The sequence below is a fragment of the Dendrobates tinctorius genome, unplaced genomic scaffold (assembly GCF_039654945.1).
Source record: "Dendrobates tinctorius isolate UK_male_01 unplaced genomic scaffold, ASM3965494v1 ptg000054l, whole genome shotgun sequence".
Taxonomy (NCBI): domain Eukaryota; kingdom Metazoa; phylum Chordata; class Amphibia; order Anura; family Dendrobatidae; genus Dendrobates; species Dendrobates tinctorius.
The window spans coordinates 2346813-2364085 of record NW_027361722.1 but is presented as its reverse complement, the minus strand read 5'-3'; the positions used below and the strand labels follow the sequence as shown (position 1 = coordinate 2364085).

The 17273-nt window shown below is 48.8% G+C and overlaps 1 long non-coding RNA gene across 1 annotated transcript; it reads right to left on the bottom strand.

Annotated features, from left to right (window-relative positions):
- Window positions 1-1352: 1352 nt before the first annotated feature.
- On the bottom strand, window positions 1353-15734 carry LOC141091561 (uncharacterized). The gene is made up of 4 exons (XR_012232539.1): window positions 15679-15734; window positions 2837-2975; window positions 1757-1853; window positions 1353-1666 (listed from the first exon to the last, which is right to left on the bottom strand). It is a non-coding gene; the product is annotated as an uncharacterized lncRNA (long non-coding RNA).
- Window positions 15735-17273: the final 1539 nt, after the last annotated feature.

Here is a 17273-nt window from a genome sequence, read left to right as displayed (position 1 = left end):
TAGATACGTCAATGGTGAGTCAGTGTGTTACCTGTACACAGACACTATACACTATATACAGAGTGCCTTTGAACAATGTCACCAGTGATCACTGTGTTATCTGTACACTAACACTATATACAGAGCTCCTATGTGTAATGTCACCAGTGATCACTTTATTACCTGTACACTGACACTATATACAGAGCTCCTGTGTATAATGTCACCAGTGGTCACTGTATTACCTGTACACTATACACTATATACAGAGTGCCTTTGTACAATATCACCAGTGATCACTGTATTACCTGTACACTGGCACTATATACAGAGGTCCTGTGCATAATAATGTCACCGGTGATCACTGTATTACCTGTACACAGACACTACATGCTAAGTACAGATCTCCTGTGTATAATAGCACTTATGGTGATAGTATTATTTTTTTTATTAATGATCAGTATTGTAGTATTCAGTCACCATGTGGTGGTAATATGTGGACTGGGCATGGTGCCGTGGTATTTGTTCCTTGTATGTGCTATTATTCTGTCACTGGTGGTAATATGTGGTCTGGTCATGGTGTGGCTGTATTTGTTACTTGTATGTGGTATTATTGGTCACCATGTGGTGGTAATATGTGGTTGGGACATGGTGTGGTGGTATTTGTCCCTTGTATATGCTGTTATTCTGTCTCTGTGGTGGTAATATGTGGTCTGGTCATGGTTTGGCTGTATTTGTTCCATGTATGTGGTATTATAGGTCACTATGTGGTGGTAATATGTGGTCTGGTCATGGTGCAGTGGTATTTGTTCCTTGTATGTGATATTATTCTGTCACTGGTGGCAATATGTGGTCTGGTCATGGTGTGACTGTATTTGTTCCTTGTATGTGGTATTATAGGTCACTATGTGGTGGTAATATGTGGTCTGGACATGGTGCGGTGGTATTTGTCCCTTTGGATGTGATATTATTGGTCATTTTAAAAATTGAAAAATAAATAAAAATATCCCTAAATTGTATTGGATATTTTAGCAAATGTTTAATAGGTTAGAGTAGAGTAGGGCCCGGCCAAAAGAGTCTACCTTGTTGTGGTGGCAGATTTAAAAAATCTTTTGGCCAAAACAAGAGCTGCTGGCTAGATGTGTGATCTGGTAATGGGAACTGTTAATGTGTGATTGATGAGAAGTGCAGTTTTTCCAAGAGAGAGCGGTGGGACTGTGGACAGTTTGAGGGGTGGAAAATAGAAAAAACACGGCACTCAATGAGGAGGGAGGTGCACAAGTCGGGTATCCAGCCAACTAACAATGTAGTATAAAAACTTGGCACTCAAAAGAAAAATTGATTTGACAGTTCCTTTATTGTAAAGGGCATCCAGTTAAATATACTTCTTTTACTTCTTTGAACGTTTTCGGTCATACAATTGACCTTCATCAGAAACAGAATTTTTTCACAGTTGGTTTTAACTAGAATGAGTTTACAAGAAGACAAGACAGTATGGTTAGTGAACAAATAAGTATATAACAAATATCTGAGCACAGGATGCGGATAAAGACCGTATGAACATCATGTAAAGTTTAGACGAAAGGTCGATGACTAGATAAATACTGAAATAGCGAATCCTGAGATAAGGTTCAAGTGAGCTTAGTGAAACTCCACAGGTTCCATGGGCGGTGATAGAGAGTCCGTGCTGTGATGGTATGTAAGGAACATATGTAAAAGACGTGCCCTAGGAGGTTGAAAACAAACAGCAAGTGTGACACTAGTCAATAAAGGATACAGTGAGATTCGTGGTCGGCTGGTGCTACTGGATGTGCAATGCCACATGAAAGGTAATAGCCGACTGGAATGAGTGCAAGACAGGTACCTGAGAGGAGCTGTAATGGAAAATTCCATATATTATTATTAAAGAACCGCTGTCATAAGTAGGCACTATTCAGTACTGGGAAAAAAAAAAAGACGGTGAGTGACTATGGCACATAAACATATTGGGCGATGTTGTGTGAATGAGGAAGGAGAAAAAGTCCAAAACAGTCAATTAATACCTGGGTATATTCATTAATAATGTGGAGAAAAAGACGTCTGGGAAGCAGCAGCTACTGAGGATGAAAGGACACTGAGGATGATGAAAAAGAGTATAAATGTGTGTACTGAGATGAGGCTGAGGATATGCACGTAATGAGAACTAGATTACCCATTCATGTAGGAAATCACCAGACCCACGGGTTTGACACCTTGGGTCAGAGGCGTATCTAGGCTTCCTGGCACCTGGGGCAAGAATTTGGTTCTGCGCCCCCCCCCTCCCCAAGTACATATGCGACTTGCACACTTAGTCATGTACCCACGAGCTGCTCTCCCTAATGCTCTCAATGTTCAGTAAAAAACTGAAAGCAGGAAGAGAAGCTCGTTGTCAAGTATGAAAATCGCACATGAGTGAAGTGTCCGTGTGATGACTACTGGAACCTGCAGAGCTGAATCCTGACATTGCAGCTTCTGAATTCTCACAACCAATGCACTGCACACTTTTAGGATTCTCCCTTGCCGATGTACAGTCATGTCAGCACAAGTATATGATTTATATACTTCTGGCCACATTCCGACTAGAAGTGCCCGGCCTCGCTCCGTTCATTATCATTGAGTGAGGCCACACACGACTAGTCAGCATGTGACCGCATGTATGTAAATTACCGGCACGAGGGAATCCTGACAGCGTTCAGTGAGCACTGTGAGAATTCAGAAGTCTGCAGTCACATAGAATGTCTGCAGACTCAGCACAAACCTGGACAACCCCTGTAATGCTCCTAACAAATAAAAACATGAGAATTAGTCAGTATCACACATAACATTTACACCCAGGTACCTTATAGATGACGTAGTCTCTGCAGTCAGTCTCCTTTTCTTCTTCTTGTCCAAACCCCATGATGAGTTTTCTCATCCACAGCCGTCTCTGCAGACTTCCATTTTCTCCGGTCTTCTGCAGCAAATCTCCACACGATGCCCTTAAAGATAGAAGTGTCATTATAATGCTCCTAAATACAAATGTCTGCAATATACTGTCTCCTCACACTATTCCCCTCCCTCCTCATACTGTCTCCTCTAACATCCCTCTGTTCACCATACTGTCTCATCATATATTTACCCCCTCACTCTCTATACTGTCTGCTCACACATACCCCTGACTCCCCCCATACTGTGTCCACATACATTAACCCGTTCGCTCCCCATACTGTCTGCACCCAACCCCCATACTGTTTCCTCATACATACTGTGTCCTCAAATCTCCCCACACACATTAAATCCCCCCATCCCCACTCCAAATCCCTCACACACATTAAATAACCCCCCATCCCCACTCCCAAATCCCCCCACACATTATGTACCCCCCACATTAACCCCCTTCCCCACTCCAAATCTCCCACACATTAAATAACGACCATCCCCACTCCCAAATGCCCCCACACATTATGTACCACCCACTCCAAATCCCCCACATATTAACACCATCCCTACAAATTAACCCCCCAAACAATAACCCCCATCCCCACTCATTAATTCCATCCCCACTCATTAACATTAACCCTCCGTCCATACTCCCAAATCCCCCAACACATTATGTACCCCCCACTCCAAATCCCCCACACATTAACCCCCATCCCCACTCATTAACCCCCCACTCAATAACCCCCATCCTCACTCATTAACCCGCCACACATTAACCCCCCACACATTAACCCCCATCCCCACTCATTAACCCCACACAGTAACCCCCATCCCCACTCATTAACCCCCCACACAGTAACCCACATACCCACTCTTTAACCCCCCCACACAGTAACCCCATCCCCACTCATTAACCCCCCACTCAATAACCCCATCCCCACTCATTAACCCCCCACTCAATAACCTCCATCCCCACTCATTAACCCCCCACACATAAACCCCCATCCCCACTCATTAACCCCCCCACACACATTAACCCCCATCCCCAGTCATTAACCCCCCCACACATTAATCCCCACATTAACCTCATCTCCATTCATTAACCCCCCCACGCATTAACCCCATCGCCACTCATTAACCCCCCCACACATTAACCCCATCCCCACTCATTAGCACCCCCCATCTTCGGTGGTTTCTATCACGGCCCCAGGAGGGCGGTCACATGATCAGGATGTTAATGATGGGGCGGCGCCTGTGTGATAGACAGCTGTGTCCAAGTAAGAGGAGAAAGAAGGAGGGTGGGGCCCATGATGTAACGGGGGGCGGGTAGAGGGCGGCGCTTATGCCCTAAACGTCATCCCACTGTGGAAGGAGTGAGAGGAATGTCTCCATGGGAATGCAGTGTAAACCAGCGGTCATGTGACCGGGGGTTGAGAGGAGGTGAAGCAGACGCTGTGGACATCAGTGTCCAGCGTTGTGAGAGAGCGGGGGAGCATGGCCTGTGACCCGGAGACAGATAGAAGGCCGTGCAATGGGAACTCAGGTCACTATGAAAAGGGGAATAAACCTCCTTAGGAATGTCATGTGAATGTGTTGCTGAGCCAGGAGTAGAGTTGAGCGAAACGGGTCGAAAAAATTCAAAAGTCGCCGACTTGGCAAAGTCGGGTTTCATGAAACGAAACCCGACCCTAGGATGAGGTTGGCCACGAGGTCGGCGACTTACTCGCCAAAGTCGCGTTTCAAAAGTTTGTTTTGCGCAATTTTTCAGCCAATCAGGATCCACGGACACTGTGGGCAACGTGATGACATAGGCACGGGTCACCACCATCTTTCAGAAGGGCATGCAAGTGATTGGCTTGCTTTGGTGGGCGTCACAGGGGGTATAAAAGGGCGTGCACGCCGACCGCCATCTTACTTCTGCCGATCTTAGTATAGGGAGAGGTTGCTGCTGATTCTGTAGGGAGAGCGTTAGGCAGGGAAGAAGACAAAAAAACTGCTTCTGCTGCTAGCGATTTGGCCTGCACAACACACCAGTCACTGTGTGTGCAGTGCAAGGGGAGGCTATATAGTGGTGTATCAGTGGTGTTGGTTGTTGGGCTGCCTTCTAAGGCTTCCTGACATTCCTGCATTGCTGTTTACCCACTGCTCCGCAAACTGCTTTTTTAAAAGCAATCCCAATTTTTTTTTTTTGTCCTGCTGAGAAGAAAAAAAAACCTGCTTCTGCTGCTAGCAATTTGGCCTGCACAACACACCAGTCACTGTGTGTGCAGTGCAAGGGGAGGCTATATAGTGGTGTATCAGTGGTGTTGGTTGTTGGGCTGCCTTCTAAGGCTTCCTGACATTCCTGCATTGCTGTTTACCCACTGCTCCGCAAACTGCTTTTTTAAAAGCAATCCAATCTCCCTTATCCTCTAGTCACTTTTGTCACAGCTGTGCCATCGAGCCTGTCACATAGCGCTCAGATATCAGTGGGCCTCACACAATCCAAAAGTGTCCAGTGTCCAAAAGTGTGTGCAGAGATTCAAAATCTCCCTTATCCTCTAGTCACTTTTGTCACAGCTGTGCCATCGAGCCTGTCACATAGCGCTCAGATATCAGTGGGCCTCACACAATCCAAAAGTGTCCAGTGTCCAAAAGTGTGTGCAGAGATTCAAAATCTCCCTTATCCTCTAGTCACTTTTGTCACAGCTGTGCCATCGAGCCTGTCACATAGCGCTCAGATATTCATTGGGCCTCACACAATCCAAAAGTGTCCAGTGTCCAAAAGTGTGTGCAGAGATTCAAAATCTCCCTTATCCTCTAGTCACTTTTGTCACAGCTGTGCCATCGAGCCTGTCACATAGCGCTCAGATATCAGTGGGCCTCACACAATCCAAAAGTGTCCAGTGTCCAAAAGTGTGTGCAGAGATTCAAAATCTCCCTTATCCTCTAGTCACTTTTGTCACAGCTGTGCCATCGAGCCTGTCACATAGCGCTCAGATATCAGTGGGCCTCACACAATCCAAAAGTGTCCAGTGTCCAAAAGTGTGTGCAGAGATTCAAAATCTCCCTTATCCTCTAGTCACTTTTGTCACAGCTGTGCCATCGAGCCTGTCACATAGGGCTCAGATATTCATTGGGCCTCACACAATCCAAAAGTGTCCAGTGTCCAAAAGTGTGTGCAGAGATTCAAAATCTCCCTTATCCTCTAGTCACTTTTGTCACAGCTGTGCCATCGAGCCTGTCACATAGCGCTCAGATATCAGTGGGCCTCACACAATCCAAAAGTGTCCAGTGTCCAAAAGTGTGTGCAGAAATTCAAAATCTCCCTTATCCTCTAGTCACTTTTGTCACAGCCGTGCCATCGAGCCTGTCACATAGCGCTCAGATATCAGTGGGCCTCACACAATCCAAAAGTGTCCAGTGTCCAAAAGTGTGTGCAGAGATTCAAAATCTCCCTTATCCTCTAGTCACTTTTGTCACAGCTGTGCCATCGAGCCTGTCGCATAGCGCTCAGATATCAGTGGGCCTCATACAATCCAAAAGTGTCCAGTGTCCAAAAGTGTGTGCAGAGATTCAAAATCTCCCTTATCCTCTAGTCACTTTTGTCACAGCTGTGCCATCGAGCCTGTCACATAGCGCTCAGATATCAGTGGGCCTCACACAATCCAAAAGTGTCCACTGTCCACAAGTGTGTGCAGAAATTCAAAATCTCCCTTATCCTCTAGTCACTTTTGTCACAGCTGTGCTATCGAGCCTGTCACATAGCGCTCAGATATCAGTGGGCCTCACACAATCCAAAAGTGTCCAGTGTCCACAAGTGTCTGCAGAAATTCAAAATCTCCCCTGTCCTATAGACACCTTGTACCTTGTTTTACATTACTATATAGTTTGTTGGATTTTGTCTACATTTCTACCAAAAATGAGGAAGGCTGGTGGAAGAGGCCGTGGAATTGGGCGGGGTTGGCAGCTGGTAATGATGGTGTTGGTGGTGGATCTGATGGTAGTGGCAAGAGCAAAATAGGACCGAATGCAGGAGGTGCTGACCCTGCGTCATCGTTTGGCTACATAAGGCCTCGAACGCTTAGTTTTCTAGGAGTTGGCAAACCGCTTTTAAAGCCAGAGCATCAGGAAAAAGTTTTGTCTTACATTGCTGACTCAGCCTCCAGCTCTATCGCCTCCTCTTCTTCAGTTGTAAAAAGTAAAAGCACTGAGTCGTCATTGGAGGCTCATGTTCATGAACCACACCTTTCCTTGTGTCCTTCACCCCAACCAAGATTGAAGGATGACGCAGGCCATACTACTGATTACTCCATGGAGCTGTTTTCACATACCATGCCTGGATTATCAAGTGAAATGGTGAATTACCCAGGCCAAGATGAATCTGACATGGAGTGCACTGATGCACAGCCGCTGATGGATGATTCTGCTGGTACATTCACTCAGAGCACTACATTGTCCTCGCAGTGTACAGAGCCAGATTCTGACCCTGATGAGACTCAGGTGCCCCTTCCAGCACACTATACCACCATACACGGTGACACAGAGGAAGGTGCACATGACATAGAAGAGGAGGTGATGGATGACCCAGTTGTTGACCCAGATTGGCATCCATTGGGGGAAGAGGGTGCTGCTTCCAATAGCTCAGATGAGGAGCATCCACAGCAGACATCGACATCGCAACAGCTGTTATCTCGCAGGCCCGGAGCACTCCAAAGAGAGGTTCCAAACATCAAAAGAGTTGCTGGACAGCTTGTCCAGAGGGTCAAAAGATCACAGCGTGCTAGGCCGCAAAATGTCTGCCAAAGTAGGAAGAGTGCAGTGTGGCACTTTTTTGACCAAAATCCTCATGATCAGGCCAAGGTTATCTGTAAGAAGTGCGCAAAGACCTTTAGCCGAGGGAAAAATCTGAAAAATTTGAATACCAGTTGCATGCTTAGACATTTAACCAGCATGCACTTGCAAGCGTGGACACAACACCAAACCTCAAGTGCCACATGTGCAACTGATCACAACGAAGGTAGTCAGCAACGCTACATTGTTTCCCCCACTGTAAGCCCACCGGTTAGCACAGCAGCAAATGTTGAGGTGTCGTTGCAAGACCACAGCAGTCAGGGAATCCCACTGTTATATCAACGAAAGACTGATTCTAGGCCATCAGAAAGAACACCAACTCCATCACCATCATCAACCCTCTCTCAGTCCGCCCTGTCCACCGCTACTTCCACCATATGCAGCTCTCAAGTCCAGCTCACCCTCCCGGACACTATGAGTAGGTCAAGAAAGTACTCAGTCTCTCATCCGCGTACACTGGGTTTGAACGCCCACATTGCCAAACTAATCTCGTTTGAGATGATGCCCTTTCGGTTGGTGGAAAGCACAGCTTTCCGCGAACTCATGGCCTATGCAGTACCACGCTATGACCTACCCAGTCGCCACTTCTTCTCTCGCAAAGCCATCCCAGCCCTCCACCATCATGTGAAAGACCGCATTGTCCATGCACTCAAGCAGTCAGTGAGCGGAAAGGTGCACCTCACAACTGATGCATGGTCCAGTCGGCATGGCCAGGGCCGTTACGTGTCCATCACTGCGCACTGGGTTAATGTGGTGGATGCAGGGTCCACAGGGGACAGCGGTGGTGGGACAGTGCTGCCTAGCCCACGGTATAGGAAACAGTTGGCTGTAGGCGTTCGACCCTCCTCCTCCTCCTCCTCCTCCAGAAGCGAAAGCTCGTCCACAGAGCGCAGTCGTACGAGCACTCCATCTGCAGCTGCCACTGTTGCACACAATGTGTCCCCCTATCGAGCAGCTAGTGGAAAGCGTCAGCAGGCTGTGTTGCAGATGATGTGTTTGGGCGACAGACACACCGCCGAGGTGCTGGCCGAGTACTTGAAGCGACAAACTGAGTCATGGCTGGGCAGTGTACATCTTGAGGCAGGCAAGGTAGTTAGTGATAACGGCCGTAATTTTGTGGCAGCCATAGCCCTTTCAAAACTCAGCCACATACCTTGCTTGGCTCACACCTTGAACCTGGTGGTGCAGTGCTTCCTCAAAAATTATCCGGAGTTAACAGCCCTGCTCCAGAAGGTGCGAAGACTGTGCGCGCACATCCGCCGGTCGCCTGTACACTCCGTTCGTATGCAGAAGCTGCAGCGATTGCTCCACCTTCCCAACCACCGCCTCATTATCGACATTGCAACAAGGTGGAACTCCACCCTGCACATGGTGGAGCGGCTGTGCGAGCAGAGGCAGGCCATAATGCATTTGTGGGAGGATACACGGCCAGGCACTTTGAGAGCAGACATGGAGTTGACAGGTGTGCAGTGGTCGAAGCTGAAAGACCTTTGTAAAGTCCTTCAGTGTTTTGAGGAATGCACACGGCTGGTAAGCGCAGACGACGCCATCCTAAGCATGAGCATCCCACTTATGCGTCTGCTCATGCAAACTTTGACGCACCTTAAGGAGCAGGCGTCTGCAGCCAATGTTGATGAGGAGGAAGAGGAGGAGGGAATCCTTGATGACATTCAGCCATTGTCTGCTCAGGGACCTCTCCTGGACGAGGTGGAGGAAGAAGAGGAGGAGGAGGATGATGATGGGGATGATTACTTAGGGGAGGAGGATGCATCTCGTCGGGCAAGTGAAAATGTTGGCGTGGCAAGGTCTGGTACAGGGTTTGTGCGTGACTGGAGGGATGTGGATTTGCCAGAAAGTGCTCCTCCACCCAGCACTCGCAGTGCATCATTGACACCGGGAACATTGGCCCACATGTCAGATTATGCCTTGCGGATCCTAAAAAGGGACCCCCGCATTGCCAAAATGATGAACGATGACGACTACTGGTTGGCCAGCATCCTGGATCCACGCTATAAAGGCAAATTACAAAACATCATGCCACAGGAGAACCTTGACCTAATATTGGCTAATAAACAAGCAACTCTGGTAAATCGGTTGCTTGAGGCATTCCCAGCACACAGCAGCGGTGATGGTTCTCACACGAGCCGTACGGGCCGGTGGCAGCTTGGCAGAGGTGTTCGTGGTGCACACAGCAGAAGTGGCGTTGGAGAACGGGGGTTTCATGACAATGTTGTGGACTGATTTTTCAAATACCGCTCACACAACTGGTAATACTGCATCGATGGAAAGTGACAGGAGACAGCAGTTGTCAACTATGGTTACAAACTACTTTTCCTCCCATATCGATGTTCTCCCACACAGGTCATTCCCCTTTGACTATTGGGCCGCTAAACTGGACACCTGGCCTGAATTGGCCCAATATGCCTTACAGGAGCTCGCTTGCCCAGCTGCAAGTGTGCTATCGGAAAGAGTCTTCAGTGCAGCTGGATCAATCCTGACAGAAAAAAGGACCCGTCTGTCAACCCAAAATGTGGATGATCTAACCTTCATTAAAATGAACCACGAATGGGTTTCCAAGGATTTTGTCCCACCTTCCCCTGATGACACATAGGGTGACAGAAAAATGGCTTGCTTTGGTCCACCTCTTCCTGGTACTTCACCTATTTCGCCTTTTGCATCAGCTGAATGTCCAACATCAACATATGCCACTTTCTAAAACTCCCTAACTGTGCTGCCTCCCCCCCATGGCCGGGGTCACCACCTACCGCACGACACCGTGCGAGTGCCGTTGCCCTGGACAGGTGGGTAGGCCGACTCTTGGGCGCGGGCACTGGCACAGGGTCCCTCATAGTGCAATCAAGTGTCTCTGACGGTGGTGGTGCACACCCGCCGTCAGACACACCGCTGTACTATGAGGGGCCCAGTGCCAGTACCGACGCCCACGAGTGGGCCCCCCTTGCTTGGGCAGGGCCCCAGCATTTGCAATCTTTACCTCTCCCTGCTACTCCGCTGTGTAATCTGGGCCGTCAAATCCATACTGTGCCTGACACCGTCTGAGCCTGCCTCCTGCTGTATAGACATATATTTTGAATGTGTACGCTATCCATACATGTTATCCAGGGATACGGTACCCTTTCTAACCTTTGTGCAATCACGTGCAATCCATACTGGGCCTGACACCGTCTGAGCCTGCCTCATGCTGTATAGACATATATTTTGAATGTGTACGCTATCCATACATGTTATCCAGGGATACGGTACCCTTTCTAACCTTTGTGCAATCACGTGCAATCCATACTGGGCCTAACACCGTCTGAGCCTGCCTCATGCTGTATAGACATATATTTTGAATGTGTACGCTATCCATACATGTTATCCGGGGATACGGTACCCTTTCTAACCTTTGTGCAATCACGTGCAATCCATACTGTGCCTGACACCATCTGAGCCTGCCTCATGCTGTATAGACATATATTTTGAATGTGTACGCTATCCATACATGTTATCCAGGGATACGGTACCCTTTCTCACCTTTGTGCAATCACGTGTAATCCATACTGGGCGTGAGAACGGCTGGCGAGCTGTTAAGCAAGCTACAGCACCTGTCCAGACAAGTACAGGGATTCCCTAGTGAGGAGACTTATTTGATTGTTTTCAATGTTGGGACAGCAATTTTTGGGGAGCACTATACTCTGGAGAATGATAGATGGGGCCCACCATACACTGGAACATTCCAAAGGTGGACATCAGACACTGGAGCAGCATTTACAGGGCCCATTATACACTAGAGCATTAGAAATGGGGCCCATTATGTTTGGAGCATTATTTGGGCCCATAAGACAGTGGAGCTCCATCCATGGGGACCAACATATACTGTAGCATTATGTGGAGCTCATCATATACTGTTTCAAACATTATATGGGACCAATGATTCTGTATGGAGAAATAGATGGGCCTCGTCATGAGATGTAAAAAGTGAGGTATTTTTCATTGTACTATACCGCTATTTCTCTGCCGTATCGGAGCATGATGAGTTGTGGTATGTGTTAAAGGGGCGCTCTTTCGCCCAGGGCACATGAAAACCTGCAGCCAGCCCTCCCCCCCCACAACTTTAGCCAAATAACCCCCATTTTTCAGTGCGTAACTTGTATTATGAAGTTAATTAAGGTTGACAAGCTTAAGAAAGAAGAATTGATGCTTTTGGCATTCAAATGGGCACTGTAGGTGTGTTTCCTGTCCTCCTCTCACTGCCGACTTTTATTCCCCATTGACTTACATTGGGTTTCGTGTTTCAGGACGACCCCGACTTTTCCCTATAATCGGACGATCTTGCTCGACCCGACTTTTGGAAAAGTCGGGTTTCACGAAACGAAACACGACCCTAAAAAAACAAAAGTCGCTCAACTCTAGCCAGGAGTATATGTGGTCAGGCTATTGTGATGAATGTGGGGGCAGAGGATATCTCTCTGTGTAAGGGTATGGGTGTGAATGCTGCGAATAAAAGAATGAAACAGGTTGAAATGGATAATAACCAGGTACAATGGACTGAAATGGTGGGGAGACTATGTGAGCTACAACTGGAGAAAAAAAAGGAGAAAATCACCACGAAGTTAGATAATTAATAGGAGTAGTGTGGTAGGTAGGTGATAGGTTACCATCGAATAGCCGGACGTGCCCAGTATATGGTGATAAGGTGGTTCTAACGATTCTAGAGAAACGGAAAATAGAAGAGTTTGTGACAATCCTGAAACTTGTCAAAATATACACAGACAATTCTGATGCTGATCAGCCAATAGTCAAAATAGCCGGTTACACATGCAATATGAAAACCACGATTACACTGTTATGTAATCATAAAAAGGCGGCAACATCATAGTCCCTGTTGAGGCCTCTGGGTTCCAGAGTTTGTAATGTAAAAATCCAATAGGCCTCTCTTTTCTTCAGTAATTTTACTCTATTAATGCCTCGCCTGCTAGCCTCTACCTGTTCCACTACCTCGAACCTCAATTGTCAGATATTATGGTTCTTGTCATGGAAATGGAAAGGAAGGGGGAGATGAGTTTTCTTGGTCCTGATGTTAGATTTGTGCTGCGAAATCCGATCTCTGACAAGTTGTGTTGTCTCTCCCACATATGCCAGGCCGCAAGGGCATTTGATGACATATATCACGTATGATGATTCACAGGTATAGAAGCCATTGATTGGTTTCCCTTTACCTGATTGAGGGTGAAAGAGTTTTGGGCCCTTTTGAACATTGCTGCACTGGAGGCAACTGAGGCAGGGAAAAGTGCCTAATCGGGGTGTGCGGAGAAATGTTTGTTTGGGGACTACAATTCTGGACCCTAGATCTGCTCTGACAAGTTTGTCTCTAATGTTTCGGGGGCGGTGATAACTAGGAAGATAGGGGACCTGAAATTCAGGGATGTTGGGATAACTGCGAGTTAACAAGTTCCAGTGCCGTCTGATAACAGACTGTGCCAGTTGTGAGAAGGAGTGGAACGTACTAACAAAAGGTATGCGTTTTGTGGTATCATTCCTCCTAATTGAACTAGTGTTATTTTTCACTTTTGTTAGGACTGTCATTGGGTAACCCCTATCTATGAACTTGGTCTCCATCTCAGATTTTCTCAAATTCCTACTGGTAGTATCTGAGACAATTCTATCAACTCTGCTGAACTGTGATTTTGGAATTGAGTTTTTAATTGCCAGTGGATGGCAACTGTTGAAATGTAGTAAACTATTTCTGTCGGTTGGTTTGGTGAAGAGGGCTATGCTCAAAGAACCCCGTGTATCCTTGCAGATCAGGGTGACCAGGAAATTGATTTGTGCCGAATTATACTGCAGGGTAAATTTTAGCTCCGGCCAGATGCCATTTATGTGTTCATCGAATTGAATCAAAGTTTCAAGGGGACCATTCCAGAGGCAAAAAATATCGTCTATAAATCTCTGCCACGTCAAGGCATGTTGACCAAAGAGAGGGTGATTATAGAAGAAATCGTCCTCGAAAACCGCCATATAGGCTACAGCAAAAGGGGGCGCTACGTTCACCCCCATCGCTGTGCCCTGTTGTTGAACGTACCAAGTATCCTCGAACAGGAAATAATCATCTCCCCCTTCCTTTCCATTTCCATGACAAGAACCATAATATCTGACAATTGAGGTTCCAGGTAGTGGAACAGGTAGAGGCTAGCAGGCGAGGCATTAATAGGGTAAAATTACTGAAGAAAAGAGAGGCCTATTGGATTTTTACATTACAAACTCTGGAACCCAGAGGCCTCAACAGGGACTATGATGTTGCCGCCTTTTTATGATTACATAACAGTGTAATCGTGGCTTTCATATTGCATGGTTAACCGGCTATTTGGACTATTGGCTGATCAGAATCAGAATTGTCTGTGTATATTTTAACAAATTTCAGGATTGTCACTAACTCTTCTATTTTCCGTTTCTCTAGAATCGTTAGAATCACCTTATCACCATATACTGGGCACGTCCGGCTATTCGATGGTAACCTATCACCTACTCCTATTAATTATCTAACTTCGTGGTGATTTTCTCCTTTTCTCTCCAGTTGTAGCTCACATAGCCTCCCCACCAATACCTTCAGTCCATTGTACCTGGTTATTATCCATTTCAACCTGTTTCATTCTTTTATTCGCAGCATTCACACCCATACCCTTACACAGAGAGATATCCTCTGCCCCCACATTCATCACAATAGCCTGACCACATATACTCCTGGCTCAGCAACACATTCACATGACATCCCTAAGGAGGTTTATTCCCCTTTTCATAGTGACCTGAGTTCCCATTGCACTGCCTCCTATCTGTCTCCGGGTCACAGGCCATGCTCCCCCGCTCTCTCACAACGCTGGACACTGATATGTCCACAGCGTCTGCTTCACCTCCTCTCAACCCCCGGTCACATGACCGCTGGTTTACACCGCATTCCCATGGAGACATTCCTCTCACTCCTTCCACAGAGGGATGACTTTTAGGGCACAAGCGCCACCCTCTACCCGCCCGCTGTTACATCATGGCCCCCCTCCTTCTTTCTCCTCTTACTTGGACACAGCTGTCTATCACACGGGCGCCGCCCCATAATTAACATCCTGATCATGTGACCGCCCTCCTGGGGCCGTGATAGGCTATCATTCTCCACTCATACCCGGGTATACTTCCCTGCAATACAGCGTCTCATACCGGCAGCAGCGCATGCGTCCAGCTACAGACCAAGGGAACGTTTTTACGAGATCCGGCTCATTTCTTGCTGGTTCTTTATCACATTTACATCATTTTCTCATTTTCTGCAGTGCTATTCCTCTGCACCCTCAGTGCTTCTCCCTGTGACGCCTCCCTGGGCAGGACAGACCATTTGGAGAATCACAGGTGACTCTCGCTCTCCCAGACAACATTAGGGCACCACTATTGCACCAACTCGGGCCTTTTTGTTTCTGTTTTCTTCTCCTTCAATTTTAGCACCCAGTTGTGGACATTCCTGCCTGTCACAAACAATACAGGAGAGTTTCTTGAATATATTACCGGTGATTTCACACTTCTTCATACAGTGTTCACCTCACATTCTTTGTCCTCAGGGCTACTCATACCTTCTACATGTTTCAATTGCAGTGCAAATGTCTGGACACCCACACCAATCATTGGATCTACTGGTCCCTGCAGGCCCGGATTGGCAATATAACCAACCGGGCATTTTCCCGCTGGGCCGCTGTCACGTGGGCCGCGGGCGGCAGCGCCCGATCATCTGGCCGCTTGCCAGCTGCTGTGGCCACTGTTGCTCCTGCCGCTGGCCCTCTGCGGGCACGGCGATAGTTTCAAGTTCCTCCCGCACTGCAGGGAGATAAGCCGCCACGCCCCCCCCTCGCACCCCATCCTCGCCTTAGCATGAGACCTCCCCCCGCAGCCACTCACAGCGTCGCACTCGCTTGCCTGCTCGCTCTGTTCACAGGACCTGTGATGAGGTCACAGGAGGGGAGGAGTCAGGGGGTCACATGATCAGGAGCCTTTGTCCAGACCCCCGATCATGTCACCCCTGACTCCGCCACTCCTGTGACCTCATCACAGGTCCTGTGCGCTCAGCCTTGCCTCTACCGTCTGTAAGACTCTGCTTTGCTGTTGTCATGGTGCTGGTTGAGGTAAGTATGTGTGGGGTCAGGATTTACAGTGTGGATGTAGCAGAGCTGTGTGTGTATGAGGTGTATGGAGCGGAGCCGTGTGTACGAGGTGTACGGAGAGGAGCCGCGCGTGTACGAGGTGTACGGAGAGGAGCAGTGTGTACGAGGTGTACGGAGAGGAGCCACGCGTGTACGAGGTGTACGGAGCGGAGCAGTGTGTACGAGGTGTACGGAGCGGAGCCGCGCGTGTACGAGGTGTACGGAGAGGAGCCGCGCGTGTACGAGGTGTACGGAGAGGAGCCACGCGTGTGCGAGGTGTACGGAGAGGAGCCACGCGTGTACGAGGTGTACGGAGCGGAGCCGTGTGTACGAGGTGTACGGAGAGGAGCCGCGCGGGTACGAGGTGTACAAAGCGGAGCCGCGCGTGTACGAGGTGTACGGACAGGAGCCGTGTGTACGAGGTGTACGGAGAGGAGCCGCGCGTGTACGAGGTGTACGGAGCGGAGCCGTGTGTACGAGGTGTACGGAGCGGAGCAGTGTGTACGAGGTGTATGGAGAGGAGCCGTGTGTACGAGGTGTATGGAGAGGAGCCGTGTGTACGAGGTGTACGGAGAGGAGCCGCGCGTGTACGAGGTGTACGGAGCGGAGCAGTGTTTACGAGGTGTACGGAGCGGAGCAGTGTGTACGAGGTGTACGGAGCGGAGCCGCGTGTGTACGAGGTGTACGGAGCGGAGCAGTGTGTACGAGGTGTATGGAGAGGAGCCGTGTGTACGAGGTGTACGGAGCGGAGCCGTGTGTGTACGAGGTGTACGGAGAGGAGCCGCGCGTGTACGAGGTGTACGGAGAGGAGCCGCGAGTGTACGAGGTGTACGGAGCAGAGCAGTGTGTACGAGGTGTACGGAGCGGAGCCCTGTGTGTACGAGGTGTACGGAGAGGAGCCACGCGTGTACGAGGTGTACGGAGCGGAGCAGTGTGTACGAGGTGTAAGGAGCGGAGCCGCGCGTGTACGAGGTGTACAGAGAGGAGCCACGCGTGTACGAGGTGTACGGAGAGGAGCCACGCGTGTACGAGGTGTACGGAGAGGAGCCACGCGTGTACGAGGTGTACGGAGCGAAGCAGTGTGTACGAGGTGTACGGAGCGGAGCCGCGCGTGTACGAGGTGTACGGAGAGGAGCCGCGCGTGTACGAGGTGTACGGAGCGGAGCAGTGTGTACGAGGTGTACGGAGCGGAGCCGCGTGTGTACGAGGTGTACGGAGAGGAGCCGTGTGTACGAGGTGTACGGAGCGGAGCCGCGCGTGTACGAGGTGTACGGAGCGGAGCCGCGCGTGTACGAGGTGTACGGAGCGGAGCCGTGTGTGTACGAGGTGTACGGAGCGGAGCCGCGTGTGTAC